This window comes from Pseudophryne corroboree, unplaced genomic scaffold (genome assembly GCF_028390025.1).
Source record: "Pseudophryne corroboree isolate aPseCor3 unplaced genomic scaffold, aPseCor3.hap2 scaffold_541, whole genome shotgun sequence".
In the NCBI taxonomy this organism is placed as follows: Eukaryota; Metazoa; Chordata; class Amphibia; order Anura; family Myobatrachidae; genus Pseudophryne; species Pseudophryne corroboree.
Window position 1 is genome coordinate 398,382 of NW_026970142.1, and position 13,209 is coordinate 411,590.

The 13,209-nt window shown below is 49.9% G+C and overlaps 18 non-coding genes across 18 annotated transcripts; all 18 read right to left on the minus strand.

The window, feature by feature from the left end:
* Positions 1-2,645: 2,645 nt before the first annotated feature.
* On the minus strand, positions 2,646-2,809 carry LOC135032245 (U1 spliceosomal RNA). Its single transcript, XR_010227791.1, has one exon. It is a non-coding gene; the product is annotated as a U1 spliceosomal RNA (small nuclear RNA).
* Positions 2,810-3,480: 671 nt separating this feature from the next.
* On the minus strand, positions 3,481-3,643 carry LOC135032250 (U1 spliceosomal RNA). Its single transcript, XR_010227796.1, has one exon. It is a non-coding gene; the product is annotated as a U1 spliceosomal RNA (small nuclear RNA).
* A 152-nt stretch (positions 3,644-3,795) lies between these two features.
* Positions 3,796-3,959, minus strand: LOC135032323 (U1 spliceosomal RNA). The gene has a single exon (XR_010227865.1). It is a non-coding gene; the product is annotated as a U1 spliceosomal RNA (small nuclear RNA).
* Positions 3,960-4,630: 671 nt separating this feature from the next.
* Positions 4,631-4,793, minus strand: LOC135032229 (U1 spliceosomal RNA). The gene has a single exon (XR_010227777.1). It is a non-coding gene; the product is annotated as a U1 spliceosomal RNA (small nuclear RNA).
* A 152-nt stretch (positions 4,794-4,945) lies between these two features.
* On the minus strand, positions 4,946-5,109 carry LOC135032339 (U1 spliceosomal RNA). Its single transcript, XR_010227881.1, has one exon. It is a non-coding gene; the product is annotated as a U1 spliceosomal RNA (small nuclear RNA).
* Positions 5,110-5,783: 674 nt separating this feature from the next.
* Positions 5,784-5,946, minus strand: LOC135032212 (U1 spliceosomal RNA). Its single transcript, XR_010227762.1, has one exon. It is a non-coding gene; the product is annotated as a U1 spliceosomal RNA (small nuclear RNA).
* Positions 5,947-6,098: 152 nt separating this feature from the next.
* LOC135032157 (U1 spliceosomal RNA) lies at positions 6,099-6,262 on the minus strand. Its single transcript, XR_010227711.1, has one exon. It is a non-coding gene; the product is annotated as a U1 spliceosomal RNA (small nuclear RNA).
* Positions 6,263-6,936: 674 nt separating this feature from the next.
* LOC135032183 (U1 spliceosomal RNA) lies at positions 6,937-7,099 on the minus strand. The gene has a single exon (XR_010227736.1). It is a non-coding gene; the product is annotated as a U1 spliceosomal RNA (small nuclear RNA).
* Positions 7,100-7,248: 149 nt separating this feature from the next.
* LOC135032219 (U1 spliceosomal RNA) lies at positions 7,249-7,413 on the minus strand. Its single transcript, XR_010227768.1, has one exon. It is a non-coding gene; the product is annotated as a U1 spliceosomal RNA (small nuclear RNA).
* A 670-nt stretch (positions 7,414-8,083) lies between these two features.
* On the minus strand, positions 8,084-8,246 carry LOC135032196 (U1 spliceosomal RNA). The gene has a single exon (XR_010227749.1). It is a non-coding gene; the product is annotated as a U1 spliceosomal RNA (small nuclear RNA).
* Positions 8,247-8,398: 152 nt separating this feature from the next.
* On the minus strand, positions 8,399-8,562 carry LOC135032145 (U1 spliceosomal RNA). Its single transcript, XR_010227699.1, has one exon. It is a non-coding gene; the product is annotated as a U1 spliceosomal RNA (small nuclear RNA).
* A 972-nt stretch (positions 8,563-9,534) lies between these two features.
* Positions 9,535-9,698, minus strand: LOC135032227 (U1 spliceosomal RNA). The gene has a single exon (XR_010227775.1). It is a non-coding gene; the product is annotated as a U1 spliceosomal RNA (small nuclear RNA).
* Positions 9,699-10,372: 674 nt separating this feature from the next.
* On the minus strand, positions 10,373-10,535 carry LOC135032259 (U1 spliceosomal RNA). Its single transcript, XR_010227803.1, has one exon. It is a non-coding gene; the product is annotated as a U1 spliceosomal RNA (small nuclear RNA).
* A 152-nt stretch (positions 10,536-10,687) lies between these two features.
* On the minus strand, positions 10,688-10,851 carry LOC135032139 (U1 spliceosomal RNA). The gene has a single exon (XR_010227694.1). It is a non-coding gene; the product is annotated as a U1 spliceosomal RNA (small nuclear RNA).
* Positions 10,852-11,522: 671 nt separating this feature from the next.
* LOC135032171 (U1 spliceosomal RNA) lies at positions 11,523-11,685 on the minus strand. The gene has a single exon (XR_010227725.1). It is a non-coding gene; the product is annotated as a U1 spliceosomal RNA (small nuclear RNA).
* Positions 11,686-11,837: 152 nt separating this feature from the next.
* LOC135032238 (U1 spliceosomal RNA) lies at positions 11,838-12,001 on the minus strand. The gene has a single exon (XR_010227786.1). It is a non-coding gene; the product is annotated as a U1 spliceosomal RNA (small nuclear RNA).
* Positions 12,002-12,675: 674 nt separating this feature from the next.
* LOC135032235 (U1 spliceosomal RNA) lies at positions 12,676-12,838 on the minus strand. Its single transcript, XR_010227783.1, has one exon. It is a non-coding gene; the product is annotated as a U1 spliceosomal RNA (small nuclear RNA).
* A 152-nt stretch (positions 12,839-12,990) lies between these two features.
* Positions 12,991-13,154, minus strand: LOC135032343 (U1 spliceosomal RNA). Its single transcript, XR_010227885.1, has one exon. It is a non-coding gene; the product is annotated as a U1 spliceosomal RNA (small nuclear RNA).
* Positions 13,155-13,209: the final 55 nt, after the last annotated feature.

A 13,209-nucleotide genomic window follows, 5' to 3' on the forward strand; every position in this document is an offset into this window, starting at 1 on the left:
ACTTGACGGGGGAGGGGCTGCCCGAGCAGCCACCCTCCCCAGCCCTATCCCAACTCATACTTATTTTGCATATGAGATATCTTGATCATGAAGATTGTTCTCACAGGGTGAGGTTCATCCATTATATTTTAAAATAGGAAGGTACAAATTACATATTTGAATTGCATCTATGTGCTGGATTTAATTGTGCCCGTCAGCAGCTATTCTAAGGTTGCTGCCAATGGGTGTGACACATTAATTTCTTCTGTGGGGTACACTGGACTCCACAAGGATTCACATTGGGGTGTAGAGTAGGATCTTGATCTGAGGCACCAACCGGCTCAAAGCTTTTGACTGTTCCCAAGATGCTCAGCGCATCCTCCTCTATAACCCCGCTTCCATGAACAGGGAGCTCAGTTTGTAGTTGGTGCCTTCAGTAGCAGGCCACTTAACAGGGGCCTGCCTCAGGCAGCCTATTCTTAGCTATTAATTTTGACAAGAAAAGAAGAACTTGTTTTATGAGAATCTACAAGGGCTGCAGCAGGCTAGGTCTAATAGACATCTTTACTGCAGCTTCATCACTCCCAGCGGCGCTGTATACTCCCGTGCCCTGGTTGCTGGGTCACTGCAGCGGAGGCTCCAGTTTCTTCCTAAGGTCAGTCACACACACACCGCCCTTCCGGATCACGAGGCCGCTGATGAAGGGGAGCGTGGCCGTAGGGGGTGGACCGTGTGCGCACTGGCGTGGACACTGATTACTGGGCAGCCGCTCCACTAGCCACCAGGTACAGTTAAGGAGCACAGGTCTGGGAGTTTTACTCCTATATTAACCCAATTTTGTACTGCCCGCAGCGCATTGTGATAGGTAATAGGGCCTGATTCAGGTTGGAATGCAATCACAATAAGCGATCCAACTGCAAAATTTGCTAACAGCATACGCATGTGCCTGCATTTTCTGCGGCACCCCGCAGAGAATGCGATCGCCTCTGCCTGTCAATCGGGGCGGGGGGGGGAGAGGGGGGTCAGCAACACTCCATTTCCAAGTCAGGGATGGAGCGGTGCGGGGGCAAGGCTTCAAAATGGGGTCTGCAACGGAGGAGACACAGGGGGCGTGGTCACAGCGGCTGTATGACATCACATTCAGCCGCTGTGATCACAAAAATGGTGGCGGCTTCCTGCGCGCACATACAGTTTGCACCAGCAGGAGGCTACACCATTTTTTATGATCACGCTGAACTGCAGTGCGACTGCAATTACAGCATGGTCAAGAATGGAGGCGTCATGCTGGGTGGCCATGCCCTGTCACTGTGCAGGAGCCAGCACCGCACACACACTAGTCCCCGGGTGCAGCCCCCAACCCCCGGGACACCCGGAGCAACAAAATGTAGATTCAGGCCACCAGGCCACGCCCCTACCTATGAAACCATGCCTCCTTTTTACCATTGCACTGCTTATCTGCGCGCACTGCATTACAATCTCCCTCGCCACCTCTCTGGGTGTCACCAGTGATAGTGACACCTCTGCCATGCTTGTAGCAGCTGGTCCTAAGATCTACGCCTCAAGCCCTGAGTGTTTGCCCTTGTGACTTGTTGATCATCATAGCGAAGCAGATGCTTACAGAAAACTGCAGGGGCTTAGATTGAAAATAAAAAAATTGATGGGTATAAGGTAGAGAGGAGCGGGTTCGGTTCTCCGAGAACCGAATTCCCGACGAACTCCACGTGGTTTACACTGGTCCGAGGCAGGCTCGGTTGTTCCCGCCTGACTCGGAAAACCTGAACAAGGGAAAATGTCATCATCCCGCTGTCGGATTCTCGCGAGATTCGGATTCCATATAAAGAGCTGCGCGTTGCCGCCATTTTTACTCGTGCATTGAAGAGAGAGCGGAGAGGACGTGGCTATGTTCTCTCAGTGGAAATCTCAATATCAGTGCTCAGTATCAGTGGTTACTTATTGCTGCTCAGTAATACTAGTAGTGTGCCTCTCCTGCTCAGTGTCAGTTCTCAGTAGTATCCTCATCAGTGCTCAGTATCACTGCTCATTGTCTTGTGCTGCATTGTGGTGCTCAGCATACTACAGTACATTACTAATAGTCCAGTGCTGCATCTTGCTGCTCAGTGTCAGTTCTAGTATCCTCATCAGTGCTCACTATCACTGCTCATTACATTGTGGTGTCCTGTATACTACAGTAACATAGTAATATAGTAACATATAGTAACATAGTTTTTGAGGTTGAATAGAGGCAAATTGCCCATCGTGTTCAACCTGTTTTAAGTTGTGATGATTCTACATACTTGCTGAATAATGTTTTATGACTAGTTAGCTACTATAACTCATGTTACCCCCGGATTAACCATGTTGATATTTTAAGTATTATAACCTTGGATAGCTTTTTCATTCAGAAATGTATCCATTCCTTTTTTAAATCCAATTACAGAGTCCGCCATTACCACCTTCCCTGGCAGGGAATTCCACATCCTGATTGCCCTAACAGTGAAGATCATAGTATCTCACCTGGCAGGTAAGTAGGAGTTGGGCTAGAGCTGTGGAGGATTGCTGCTCGGGCACCCCCTGTCAAGTGAAGGAGATCCAACTGAGGCAGCACAAGGGAACTCTCGAAAGAAGAAGATCTGAGACAAAGAAATCTGACTTTTACCAGAGCTGACCAGAGGAAAGCACAAACGCAGTCCCCCACTACCACAAATAATGCAGTCGAGTTTCCCACATTTGGGGAAATCACAGGGGTCAGCATACCCAGAGTGCAATGAATGAACCTCACCCTGGGAGAACAATCTTCATGACCATGGTATCTCCTATGCAAAATAAGTATGATTTGGGATAGGGCTGGGGAGGGCCGCTGCTCAGGCACATCTCTGTCAAGTAAAGGAGATTCAACTGAGGCAACACAAGGGAACTCTCATCTGGGGACAACAACTGCAGGGAGAACACATATTTTCAGATGAACATGGGAGGGCAGAAGGCTGCCTAATACTGAAGCACCCCCAAACAACAAATCAAATGCAACTACTAGTGCAAGCATTCCTGGGGGAAGGCCTGCAGCAGATGGATTTGCATATGGTGATGTCATCCAAGCAGTGGGTCAAAGTTGGCTTCAACCCTCGTCTGCATATGAAAATAAAAAAGGGGTGTGCAGGGCATGGCGGCCTTTTGCGGCGCTTGGATGACCCCTAGTTCGCATTAAACACCTCCACCTTCCTTCGGTGTGGGGCTCATGTTGGCTATGCCCCAGCCCCTGAAGCATTCAAGCTGATTTCTTGCAGCAGCTGGGCACTGTAACAGCTCCAGAGCTGCTCTGTAAAGCAAGTAAAAGGGTGTGGGCCCTGCAGCACTACCTGTAGTTTGCATTGTGCGTTGGAAGGCACAAAGTAAGCAGACGGGAGAAGTCAGGATAGTGCACAAGGGCATAGAAGGGAGCGGCTCAAGAAAAGAGAAGTGGAAACAGACAGCAAACTAGGCTGGAGAGAGACCTGAGACAAAGAGATCTGAATTATACGAGAGCCGACCAGAGGAAACACAAATTATGTAATCAAGTGTCCCACATTTGGGGAAATCGTAGGAGCAGCACACCCAGAGTGCATTGGGTGAGCCTTGCCCTGGGAGAAGCACCTTCCTGATCATAGTATCTCACCTGGCAGGTAAGTAGGAGTTGGGCTAGAGCTGGGGAGGGTCGCTGTTCGGGCACCCCCCTGTCAAGTGAAGGAGATCCAACTGAGGCAGCACAAGGAAACTCTCGAAAAAAGAACAAGGCTAGAGGAAGATCTGAGACAAAGAAATCTGACTTTTACCAGAGCTGACCAGAGGAAAGCACAAACACAGTCCCCCACTACCACAAATAATGCAGTCGAGTTTCCCACATTTGGGGAAATCACAGGAGTCAGCATACCCAGAATGCAATGAATGAACTTCACCCTGGGAGAACAATCTTCATGACAATTGTATCTCCTATGCAAAATAAGTATGATTTGGGATAGGGCTGGGGAGGGCCGCTGCTCAGGCACATCTCTGTCAAGTAAAGGAGATTCAACTGAGGCAGCACAAGGGAACTCTCATCTGGGGACAACAACTGCAGGGAGAACACATATTTTCAGATGAACATGGGAGAGCAGAAGGCTGCCTAATACTGAAGCACCCCCAAACAACAAACCAAATGCAACAACTAGTACAAGCATTCCTGGGAAAAGGTCTGCAGAAGACGGATTTGCATACGGTGATGTCATCCAAGCAGTGGGCCAAAGTTGGCTGGAACCCTCATCTGCATATGAAAAGAGAAAAGGGGTATGCAGGGCATGGCGGCCTTTTGCGGCGCTTGGATGACCCTTAGTTAGCATTAAACACCTCCACCCTCCGTCGGTGTGGGGCTCATGTTGGCTATGCCCCAGCCCCTGAAGCATTCAAGCTGATTTCTTGCAGCAGCTGGGCACTGTAACAGCTCCAGAGCTGCTCTGTAAGGCAAGTAAAAGGGTGTTGGCCCTGCAGCACTACCTGTAGTTTGCATTGTGCGTTGGAAGGCACAAAGTAAGCAGACAGGTGAAGTCAGGAGAGTGCACAAGGGCATAGAAGGCAGCGGCTCAAGAAAAGAGAAGTGGAAACAGACAGCAAACTAGGCTGGAGAGAGACCTGAGACAAAGAGATCTGAATTATACGAGAGCCGACCAGGGGAAACACAAATTATGCAGTCAAGTTTCCCACATTTGGGGAAATCACAGGAGCAGCACACCCAGAGTGCAATGGGTGAGCCTTGCCCTGGGAGAAGCACCTTCATGATCATAGTATCTCACCTGGCAGGTATGTAGGAGTTGGGCTAGAGCTGGGGAGGGTCGCTGCTCGGGTACCCCCCTGTCAAGTGAAGGAGATCAAACTGAGGCAGCACAATGGAACTCTCGAAAGAAGAACAAGGCTAGAGGAAGATCTGAGACAAAGAAATCTGACTTTTACCAGAGCTGACCAGAGGAAAACACAAACACAGTCCCCCACTACCACAAATAATGCAGTTGAGTTTCCCACATTTGGGGAAATCACAGGGGTCAGCATACCCAGAATGCAATGAACGAACCTCACCCTGGGAGAACAATCTTTATGACCATGGTATCTCCTATGCAAAATAAGTATGATTTGGGATAGGGCTGGGGAGGGCCGCTGCTCAGGCACATCTCTGTCAAGTAAAGGAGATTCAACTGAGGCAGCACAAGGGAACTCTCATCTGGGGACAACAACTGCAGGGAGAACACATATTTTCAGATGAACATGGGAGAGCAGAAGGCTGCCTAATACTGAAGCACCCCCAAACAACAAACCAAATGCAACAACTAGTGCAAGCATTCCTGGGGGAAGGCCTGCAGCAGATAGATTTGCATATGGTGATGTCATCCAAGCAGTGGGTCAAAGTTGGCTTCAACCCTCGTCTGCATATGAAAAGAGAAAAGGGGCGTGCAGGGCATGGTGGCCTTTTGCGGCACTTGGCTGACCCCTAGTTTGCATTAAACACCTCCACCCTCCTTCGGTGTGGGGCTCATGTTGGCTATGCCCCAGCCCCTGAAGCATTCAAGCTGATTTCTTGCAGCAGCTGGGCACTGTAACAGCTCCAGAGCTGCTCTGTAAGGCAAGTAAAAGGGTGTGGGCCCTGCAGCACTACCTGTAGTTCGCATTGTGCGTTGGAAGGCACAAAGTAAGCAGAAAGGAGGAGAAGTCAGGATAGTGCGCAAGGGCATAGAAGGGAGCGGCTCAAGAAAAGAGAAGTGGAAACAGACAGCAAACTAGGCTGGAGAGAGACCTGAGACAAAGATATCTGAATTATACGAGACCTGACCAGGGGAAACACAAATTATGCAGTCAAGTTTCCCACATTTGGGGAAATCGCAGGAGCAGCACACCCAGAGTGCAATGGGTGAGCCTTGCCCTTGGAGAAGCACCTTCATGATCATAGTATCTCACCTGGCAGGTAAGTAGGAGTTGGGCTAGAGCTGGGGAGGGTCGCTGCTCGGGCACCCCCCTGTCAAGTGAAGGAGATCCAACTGAGGCAGCACAAAGGAACTCTCGAAAGAAGAACAAGGCTAGAGGAAGATCTGAGACAAAGAAATCTGACTTTAACCAGAGCTGACCAGAGGAAAGCACAAACACAGTCCACCACTACCACAAATAATGCAGTCGAGTTTCCCACATTTGGGGAAATCACAGGGTTCAGCATACCCAGAGTGCAATGAATGAACCGCACCCTGGGAGAACAATCTTCATAACAATGGTATCTCCTATGCAAAATAAGTATGATTTGGGATATGGCTGCGGAGGGCCGCTGCTCAGGCACATCTCTGTCAAGTAAAGGAGATTCAACTGAGGCAGCACAAGGGAACTCTCATCTGGGGACAACAACTGCAGGGAGAACACATATTTTCAGATGAACATGGGAGGGCAGAAGGCTGCCTAATACTGAAGCACCCCCAAACAACAAACCAAATGCAACAACTAGTGCAAGCATTCCTGGGGGAAGGCCTGCAGCAGATAGATTTGCATATGGTGATGTCATCCAAGCAGTGGGTCAAAGTTGGCTTCAACCCTCGTCTGCATATGAAAAGAGAAAAGGGGCGTGCAGGGCATGGTGGCCTTTTGCAGCACTTGGCTGACCCCTAGTTTGCATTAAACACCTCCACCCTCCTTCGGTGTGGGGCTCATGTTGGCTATGCCCCAGCCCCTGAAGCATTCAAGCTGATTTCTTGCAGCAGCTGGGCACTGTAACAGCTCGAGAGCTGCTCTGTAAGGCAAGTAAAAGGGTGTGGGCCCTGCAGCACTACCTGTAGTTCGCATTGTGCGTTGGAAGGCACAAAGTAAGCAGAAAGGAGGAGAAGTCAGGATAGTGCGCAAGGGCATAGAAGGGAGCGGCTCAAGAAAAGAGAAGTGGAAACAGACAGCAAACTAGGCAGGAGAGAGACCTGAGACAAAGAGATCTGAATTATACGAGACCTGACCAGGGGAAACACAAATTATGCAGTCAAGTTTCCCACATTTGGGGAAATCGCAGGGGCAGCACACCCAGAGTGCAATGGGTGAGCCTTGCCCTGGGAGAAGCACCTTCATGATCATAGTATCTCACCTGGCAGGTAAGTAGGAGTTGGGCTAGAGCTGGGGAGGGTCGCTGCTCGGGCACCCCCCTGTCAAGTGAAGGAGATCCAACTGAGGCAGCACAAGGAAACTCTCGAAAGAAGAACAAGGCTAGAGGAAGATCTGAAACAAAGAAATCTGACTTTTACCAGAGATCAGAGGAAAACACAAACACAGTCCCCCACTGCCAACAAATAAAGCAGTCACGTTTCCCACATTTGGGGAAATCACAGGGGTCAGCATACCCAGAATGCAATGAATGAACCTCACCCTGGGAGAGTAATCTTCATGACCATGGTATCTCCTATGCAAAATAAGTATGATTTGGGATAGGGCTGGGGAGGGCCGCTGCTCATGCACATCTCTGTCAAGTAAAGGAGATTCAACTGAGGCAGCACAAGGGAACTCTCATCTGGGGACAACAACTGCAGGGAGAACACATATTTTCAGATGAACATGGGAGGGCAGAAGGCTGCCTAATACTGAAGCACCCCCAAACAACAAACCAAATGCAACAACTAGTGCAAGCATTCCTGGGGGAAGTTCTGCAGAAGACGGATTTGCATACGGTGATGTCATCCAAGCAGTGGGTCAAAGTTGGCTTCAACCCTCATCTGCATATGAAAAGAGAAAAGGGGCGTGCAGGGCATGGCGGCCTTTTGCGGTGCTTGGATGACCCCTAGTTCGCATTAAACACCCCACCCTCCTTTGGTGTGGGGCTCATGTTGGCCATGCCCCATCCCCTGAAGCATTCAAGCTGATTTATTGCAGCAGCTGGGCACTGTAACAGCTCCAGAGCAGCTCTGAACGGCAAGTAAAAGGGTGTGGGCCCTGCAACACTACCTGTAGTTTGCATTGTGCATTGGAAGGCACAAAGTAAGCAGACGGGAGAAGTCAGGATAGTGCGCAAGGGCATAGAAGGGAGCGGCTCAAGAAAAGAGAAGTTGAAACAGACAGCAAACTAGGCTGGAGAGAGACCTGAGACAAAGAGATCTGAATTATACGAGAGCCGACCAGGGGAAACACAAATTATGCAGTCAAGTTTCACACATTTGGGGAAATCGCAGGAGCAGCACACCCAGAGTGCAATGGGTGAGCCTTGCCCTGGGAGAAGCACCTACATGATCATAGTATCTCACCTGCCAGGTAAGTAGAAGTTGGGCTAGAGCTGGGGAGGGTCGCTGCTCGGGTACCCCCCTGTCAAGTGAAGGAGATCCAACTGAGGCAGCACAAGGGAACTCTCGAAAGAAGAACAAGGCTAAAGGAAGATCTGAGACAAAGAAATCTGACTTTTACCAGAGCTGACCAGAGGAAAGCACAAACACAGTCCCCCACTACCACAAATAAAGCAGTCGAGTTTCCCACATTTGGGGAAATCACAGGGGTCAGCATACCCAGAATGCAATGAATGAACCTCACCGTGGGAGAACAATCTTCATGACCATGGTATCTCCTATGCAAAATAAGTATGATTTGGGATAGGGCTGGGGAGGGCCGCTGCTCAGGCACATCTCTGTCAAGTAAAGGAGATTCAACTGAGGCAGCACAAGGGAACTCTCATCTGGGGACAACAACTGCAGGGAGAACACATATTTTCAGATGAACATGGGAGGGCAGAAGGCTGCCTAATACTGAAGCACCCCCAAACAACAAACCAAATGCATCAACTAGTGCAAGCATTCCTGGGGGAAGGCCTGCAGCAGATGGATTTGCATACGGTGATGTCATCCAAGCAGTGGGTCAAAGTTGGCTTCAACCCTCGTCTGCATATGAAAAGAGAAAAGGGGCGTGCAGGGCATGGCGGCCTTTTGCGGCGCTTGGATGACCCCTAGTTCGCATTAAACACCTCCACCCTCCTTCGGTGTGGGGCTCATGTTGGCTATGCCCCAGCCCCTGAAGCATTCAAGCTGATTTCTTGCAGCAGCTGGGCACTGTAACAGCTCCAGAGCTGCTCTGTACGGCAAGTAAAAGGGTGTGGGCCCTGCAGCACTACCTGTAGTTTGCATTGTGCATTGGAAGGCACAAAGTAAGCAGACAGGAGGAGAAGTCAGGATAGTGCACAAGGGTATAAAAGGGAGGGGCTCATGAAAAAAGAAGTGGAAACAGACAGCAAACTAGGCTGGAGAGAGACCTGAGACAAAGAGATCTGAATTATACGAGAGCCGACCAGGGGAAACACAAATTATGCAGTCAAGCTTCCCACATTTGGGGAAATCAGAGTGCAATGGGTGAGCCTTGCCCTGGGAGAAGCACCTTCATGATCATAGTATCTCACCTGGCAGGTAAGTAGGAGTTGGGCTAGACCTGGGGAGGGTCGCTGCTCGGGCACCCCCCTGTCAAGTGAAAGAGATCCAACTGAGGCAGCACAAGGAAACTCTCGAAAGAAGAACAAGGCTAGAGGAAGATATGAGACAAATAAATCTGACTTTTACCAGAGCTGACCAGAGGAAAGCACAAACACAGTCCCCCACTACCACAAATAATGCAGTCGAGTTTCCCACATTTGGGGAAATCACAGGGGTCAGCATACCCAGAATGCAATGAATGAACCTCACCCTGGGAGAACAATCTTCATGACCATGGTATCTCCTATGCAAAATAAGTATGATTTGGGATAGGGCTGGGGAGGGCCGCTGCTCAGGCACATCTCTGTCAAGTAAAGGAGATTCAACTGAGGCAGCACAAGGGAACTCTCATCTGGGGACAACAACTGCAGGGAGAACACATATTTTCAGATGAACATGGGAGGGCAGAAGGCTGCCTAATACTGAAGCACCCCCAAACAACAAACCAAATGCAACAACTAGTGCAAGCATTCCTGGGGGAAGGCCTGCAGCAGATGGATTTGCATACGGTGATGTCATCCAAGCAGTGGGTCAAAGTTGGCTTCAACCCTCGTCTGCATATGAAAAGAGAAAAGGGGCGTGCAGGGCATGGCGGCCTTTTGCGGTGCTTGGATGACCCCTAGTTCACATTAAACACCTCCACCCTCCTTCGGTGTGGGGCTCATGTTGGCTGTGCCCCAGCCCCTGAAGCATTCAAGCTGATTTCTTGCAGTAGCTGGGCACTGTAACAGCTCCAGAGCTGCTCTGTACGGCAAGTAAAAGGGTGTGGGCCCTACAGCACTACCTGTAGTTTGCATTGTGCATTGGAAGGCACAAAGTAAGCAGACAGGAGGAGAAGTCAGGATAGTGCACAAGGGTATAAAAGGGAGGGGCTCATGAAAAAAGAAGTGGAAACAGACAGCAAACTAGGCTGGAGAGAGACCTGAGACAAAGAGATCTGAATTATACGAGAGCCGACCAGGGGAAACACAAATTATGCAGTTAAGCTTCCCACATTTGGGGAAATCGCAGGGGCACCACACCCAGAGTGCAATGGGTGAGCCTTGCCCTGGGAGAAGATCCTTCATGATCATAGTATCTCACCTGGCAAGTAAGTAGGAGTTGGGCTAGAGCTGGGGAGGGTCGCTGCTCGGGCACCCCCCTGTCAAGTTAAAGAGATCCAACTGAGGCAGCACAAGGGAACTCTCGAAAGAAGAACAAGGCTAGAGGAAGATCTGAGACAAAGAAATCTGACTTTTACCAGAGCTGTCCAGAGGAAAGCACAAACACAGTCCCCCACTACCACAAATAATGCAGTCGAGTTTCCCACATTTGGGGAAATCACAGGGGTCAGCATACCCAGAAAGCAATGAATGAACCTCACCCTGGGAGAACAATCTTCATGACCATGGTATCGCCTATGCAAAATAAGTATGATTTGGGATAGGGTTGGGGAGGGCCGCTGCTCAGGCACATCTCTGTCAAGTAAAGGAGATTCAACTGAGGCAGCACAAGGGAACTCTCATCTGGGGACAACAACTGCAGGGAGAACACATATTTTCAGATAAACATGGGAGGGCAGAAGGCTGCCTAATACTGAAGCACCCCCAAACAACAAACCAAATGCAACAACTAGTACAAGCATTCCTGGGGGAAGGCCTGCAGCAGATGGATTTGCATATAGTGATGTCATCCAAGCAGTGGGTCAAAGTTGGCTTCAACCCTCGTCTGCATATGAAAAGAGAAAAGGGGCGTGCAGGGCATGGCGGCCTTTTGCGGCGCTTGGATGACCCCTAGTTCGCATTAAACACCTCCACCCTCCTTCGGTGTGGGGCTCATGTTGGCTATGCCCCAGCCCCTGAAGCATTCAAGCTGATTTCTTGCAGCAGCTGGGCACTGTAACAGCTCCAGAGCTGCTCTGAACGGCAAGTAAAAGGGTGTGGGCCCTGCAGCACTACCTGTAGTTTGCATTATGCATTGGAAGGCACAAAGTAAGCAGACGGGAGAAGTCAGGATAGTGCGCAAGGGCATAGAAGGGAGCGGCTCAAGAAAAGAGAAGTTGAAACAGACAGCAAACTAGGCTGGAGAGAGACCTGAGACAAAGAGATCTGAATTATACGAGAGCCGACCAGGGGAAACACAAATTATGCAGTCAAGTTTCCCACATTTGGGGAAATCGCAGGAGCAGCACACCCAGAGTGCAATGGGTGAGCCTTGCCCTGGGAGAAGCACCTACATGATCATAGTATCTCACCTGCCAGGTAAGTAGAAGTTGGGCTAGAGCTGGGGAGGGTCGCTGCTCGGGTACCCCCCTGTCAAGTGAAGGAGATTCAACTGAGGCAGCACAAGGGAACTCTCGAAAGAAGAACAAGGCTAGAGGAAGATCTGAGACAAATAAATCTGACTTTTACCAGAGCTGACCAGAGGAAAGCACAAACACAGTCCCCCACTACCACAAATAATGCAGTCGAGTTTCCCACATTTGGGGAAATCACAGGGGTCAGCATACCCAGAATGCAATGAATGAACCTCACCCTGGGAGAACAATCTTCATGACCATGGTATCTCCTATGCAAAATAAGTATGATTTGGGATAGGGCTGGGGAGGGCCGCTGCTCAGGCACATCTCTGTCAAGTAAAGGAGATTCAACTGAGGCAGCACAAGGGAACTCTCATCTGGGGACAACAACTGCAGGGAGAACACATATTTTCAGATGAACATGGGAGGGCAGAAGGCTGCCTAATAATGAAGCACCCCCAAACAACAAACCAAATGCAACAACTAGTGCAAGCATTCCTGGGGGAAGGCCTGCAGCAGATGGATTTGCATACGGTGATGTCATCCAAGCAGTGGGTCAAAGTTGGCTTCAACCCTCGTCTGCATATGAAAAGAGAAAAGGGGCGTGCAGGGCATAGCGGCCTTTTGCGGCGCTTGGATGACCCCTAGTTCGCATTAAACACCTCCACCCTCCTTCGGTGTGGGGCTCATGTTGGCTATGCCCCAGCCCCTGAAGCATTCAAGCTGATTTCTTGCAGCAGCTGGGCACTGTAACAGCTCCAGAGCTGCTCTGTACGGCAAGTAAAAGGGTGTGGGCCCTGCAGCACTACCTGTAGTTTGCATTGTGCATTGGAAGGCACAAAATAAGCAGACAAGAGGAGAAGTCAGGATAGTGCACAAGGGTATAAAAGGGAGGGGCTCATGAAAAAAGAAGTGGAAACAGACAGCAAACTAGGCTGGAGAGAGACCTGAGACAAAGAGATCTGAATTATACGAGAGCCGACCAGGGGAAACACAAATTATGCAGTCAAGCTTCCCACATTTGGGGAAATCGCAGGGGCACCACACCCAGAGTGCAATGGGTGAGCCTTGCCCTGGGAGAAGCACCTTCATGATCATAGTATCTCACCTGGCAGGTAAGTAGGAGTTGGGCTAGAGCTGGGGAGGGTCGCTACTCGGGCACCCCCCTGTCAAGTGAAAGAGATCCAACTTAGGCAGCACAAGGGAACTCTCGAAAGAAGAACAAGGCTAGAGGAAGATCTGAGACAAATAAATCTGACTTTTACCAGAGCTGACTAGAGGAAAGCACAAACACAGTCCCCCACTACCACAAATAATGCAGTCGAGTTTCCCACATTTGGGGAAATCACAGGGGTCAGCATACCCAGAATGCAATGAATGAACCTCACCCTGGGAGAACAATCTTCATGACCATGGTATCGCCTATGCAAAATAAGTATGATTTGGGATAGGGCTGGGGAGGGCCGCTGCTCAGGCACATCTCTGTCAAGTAAA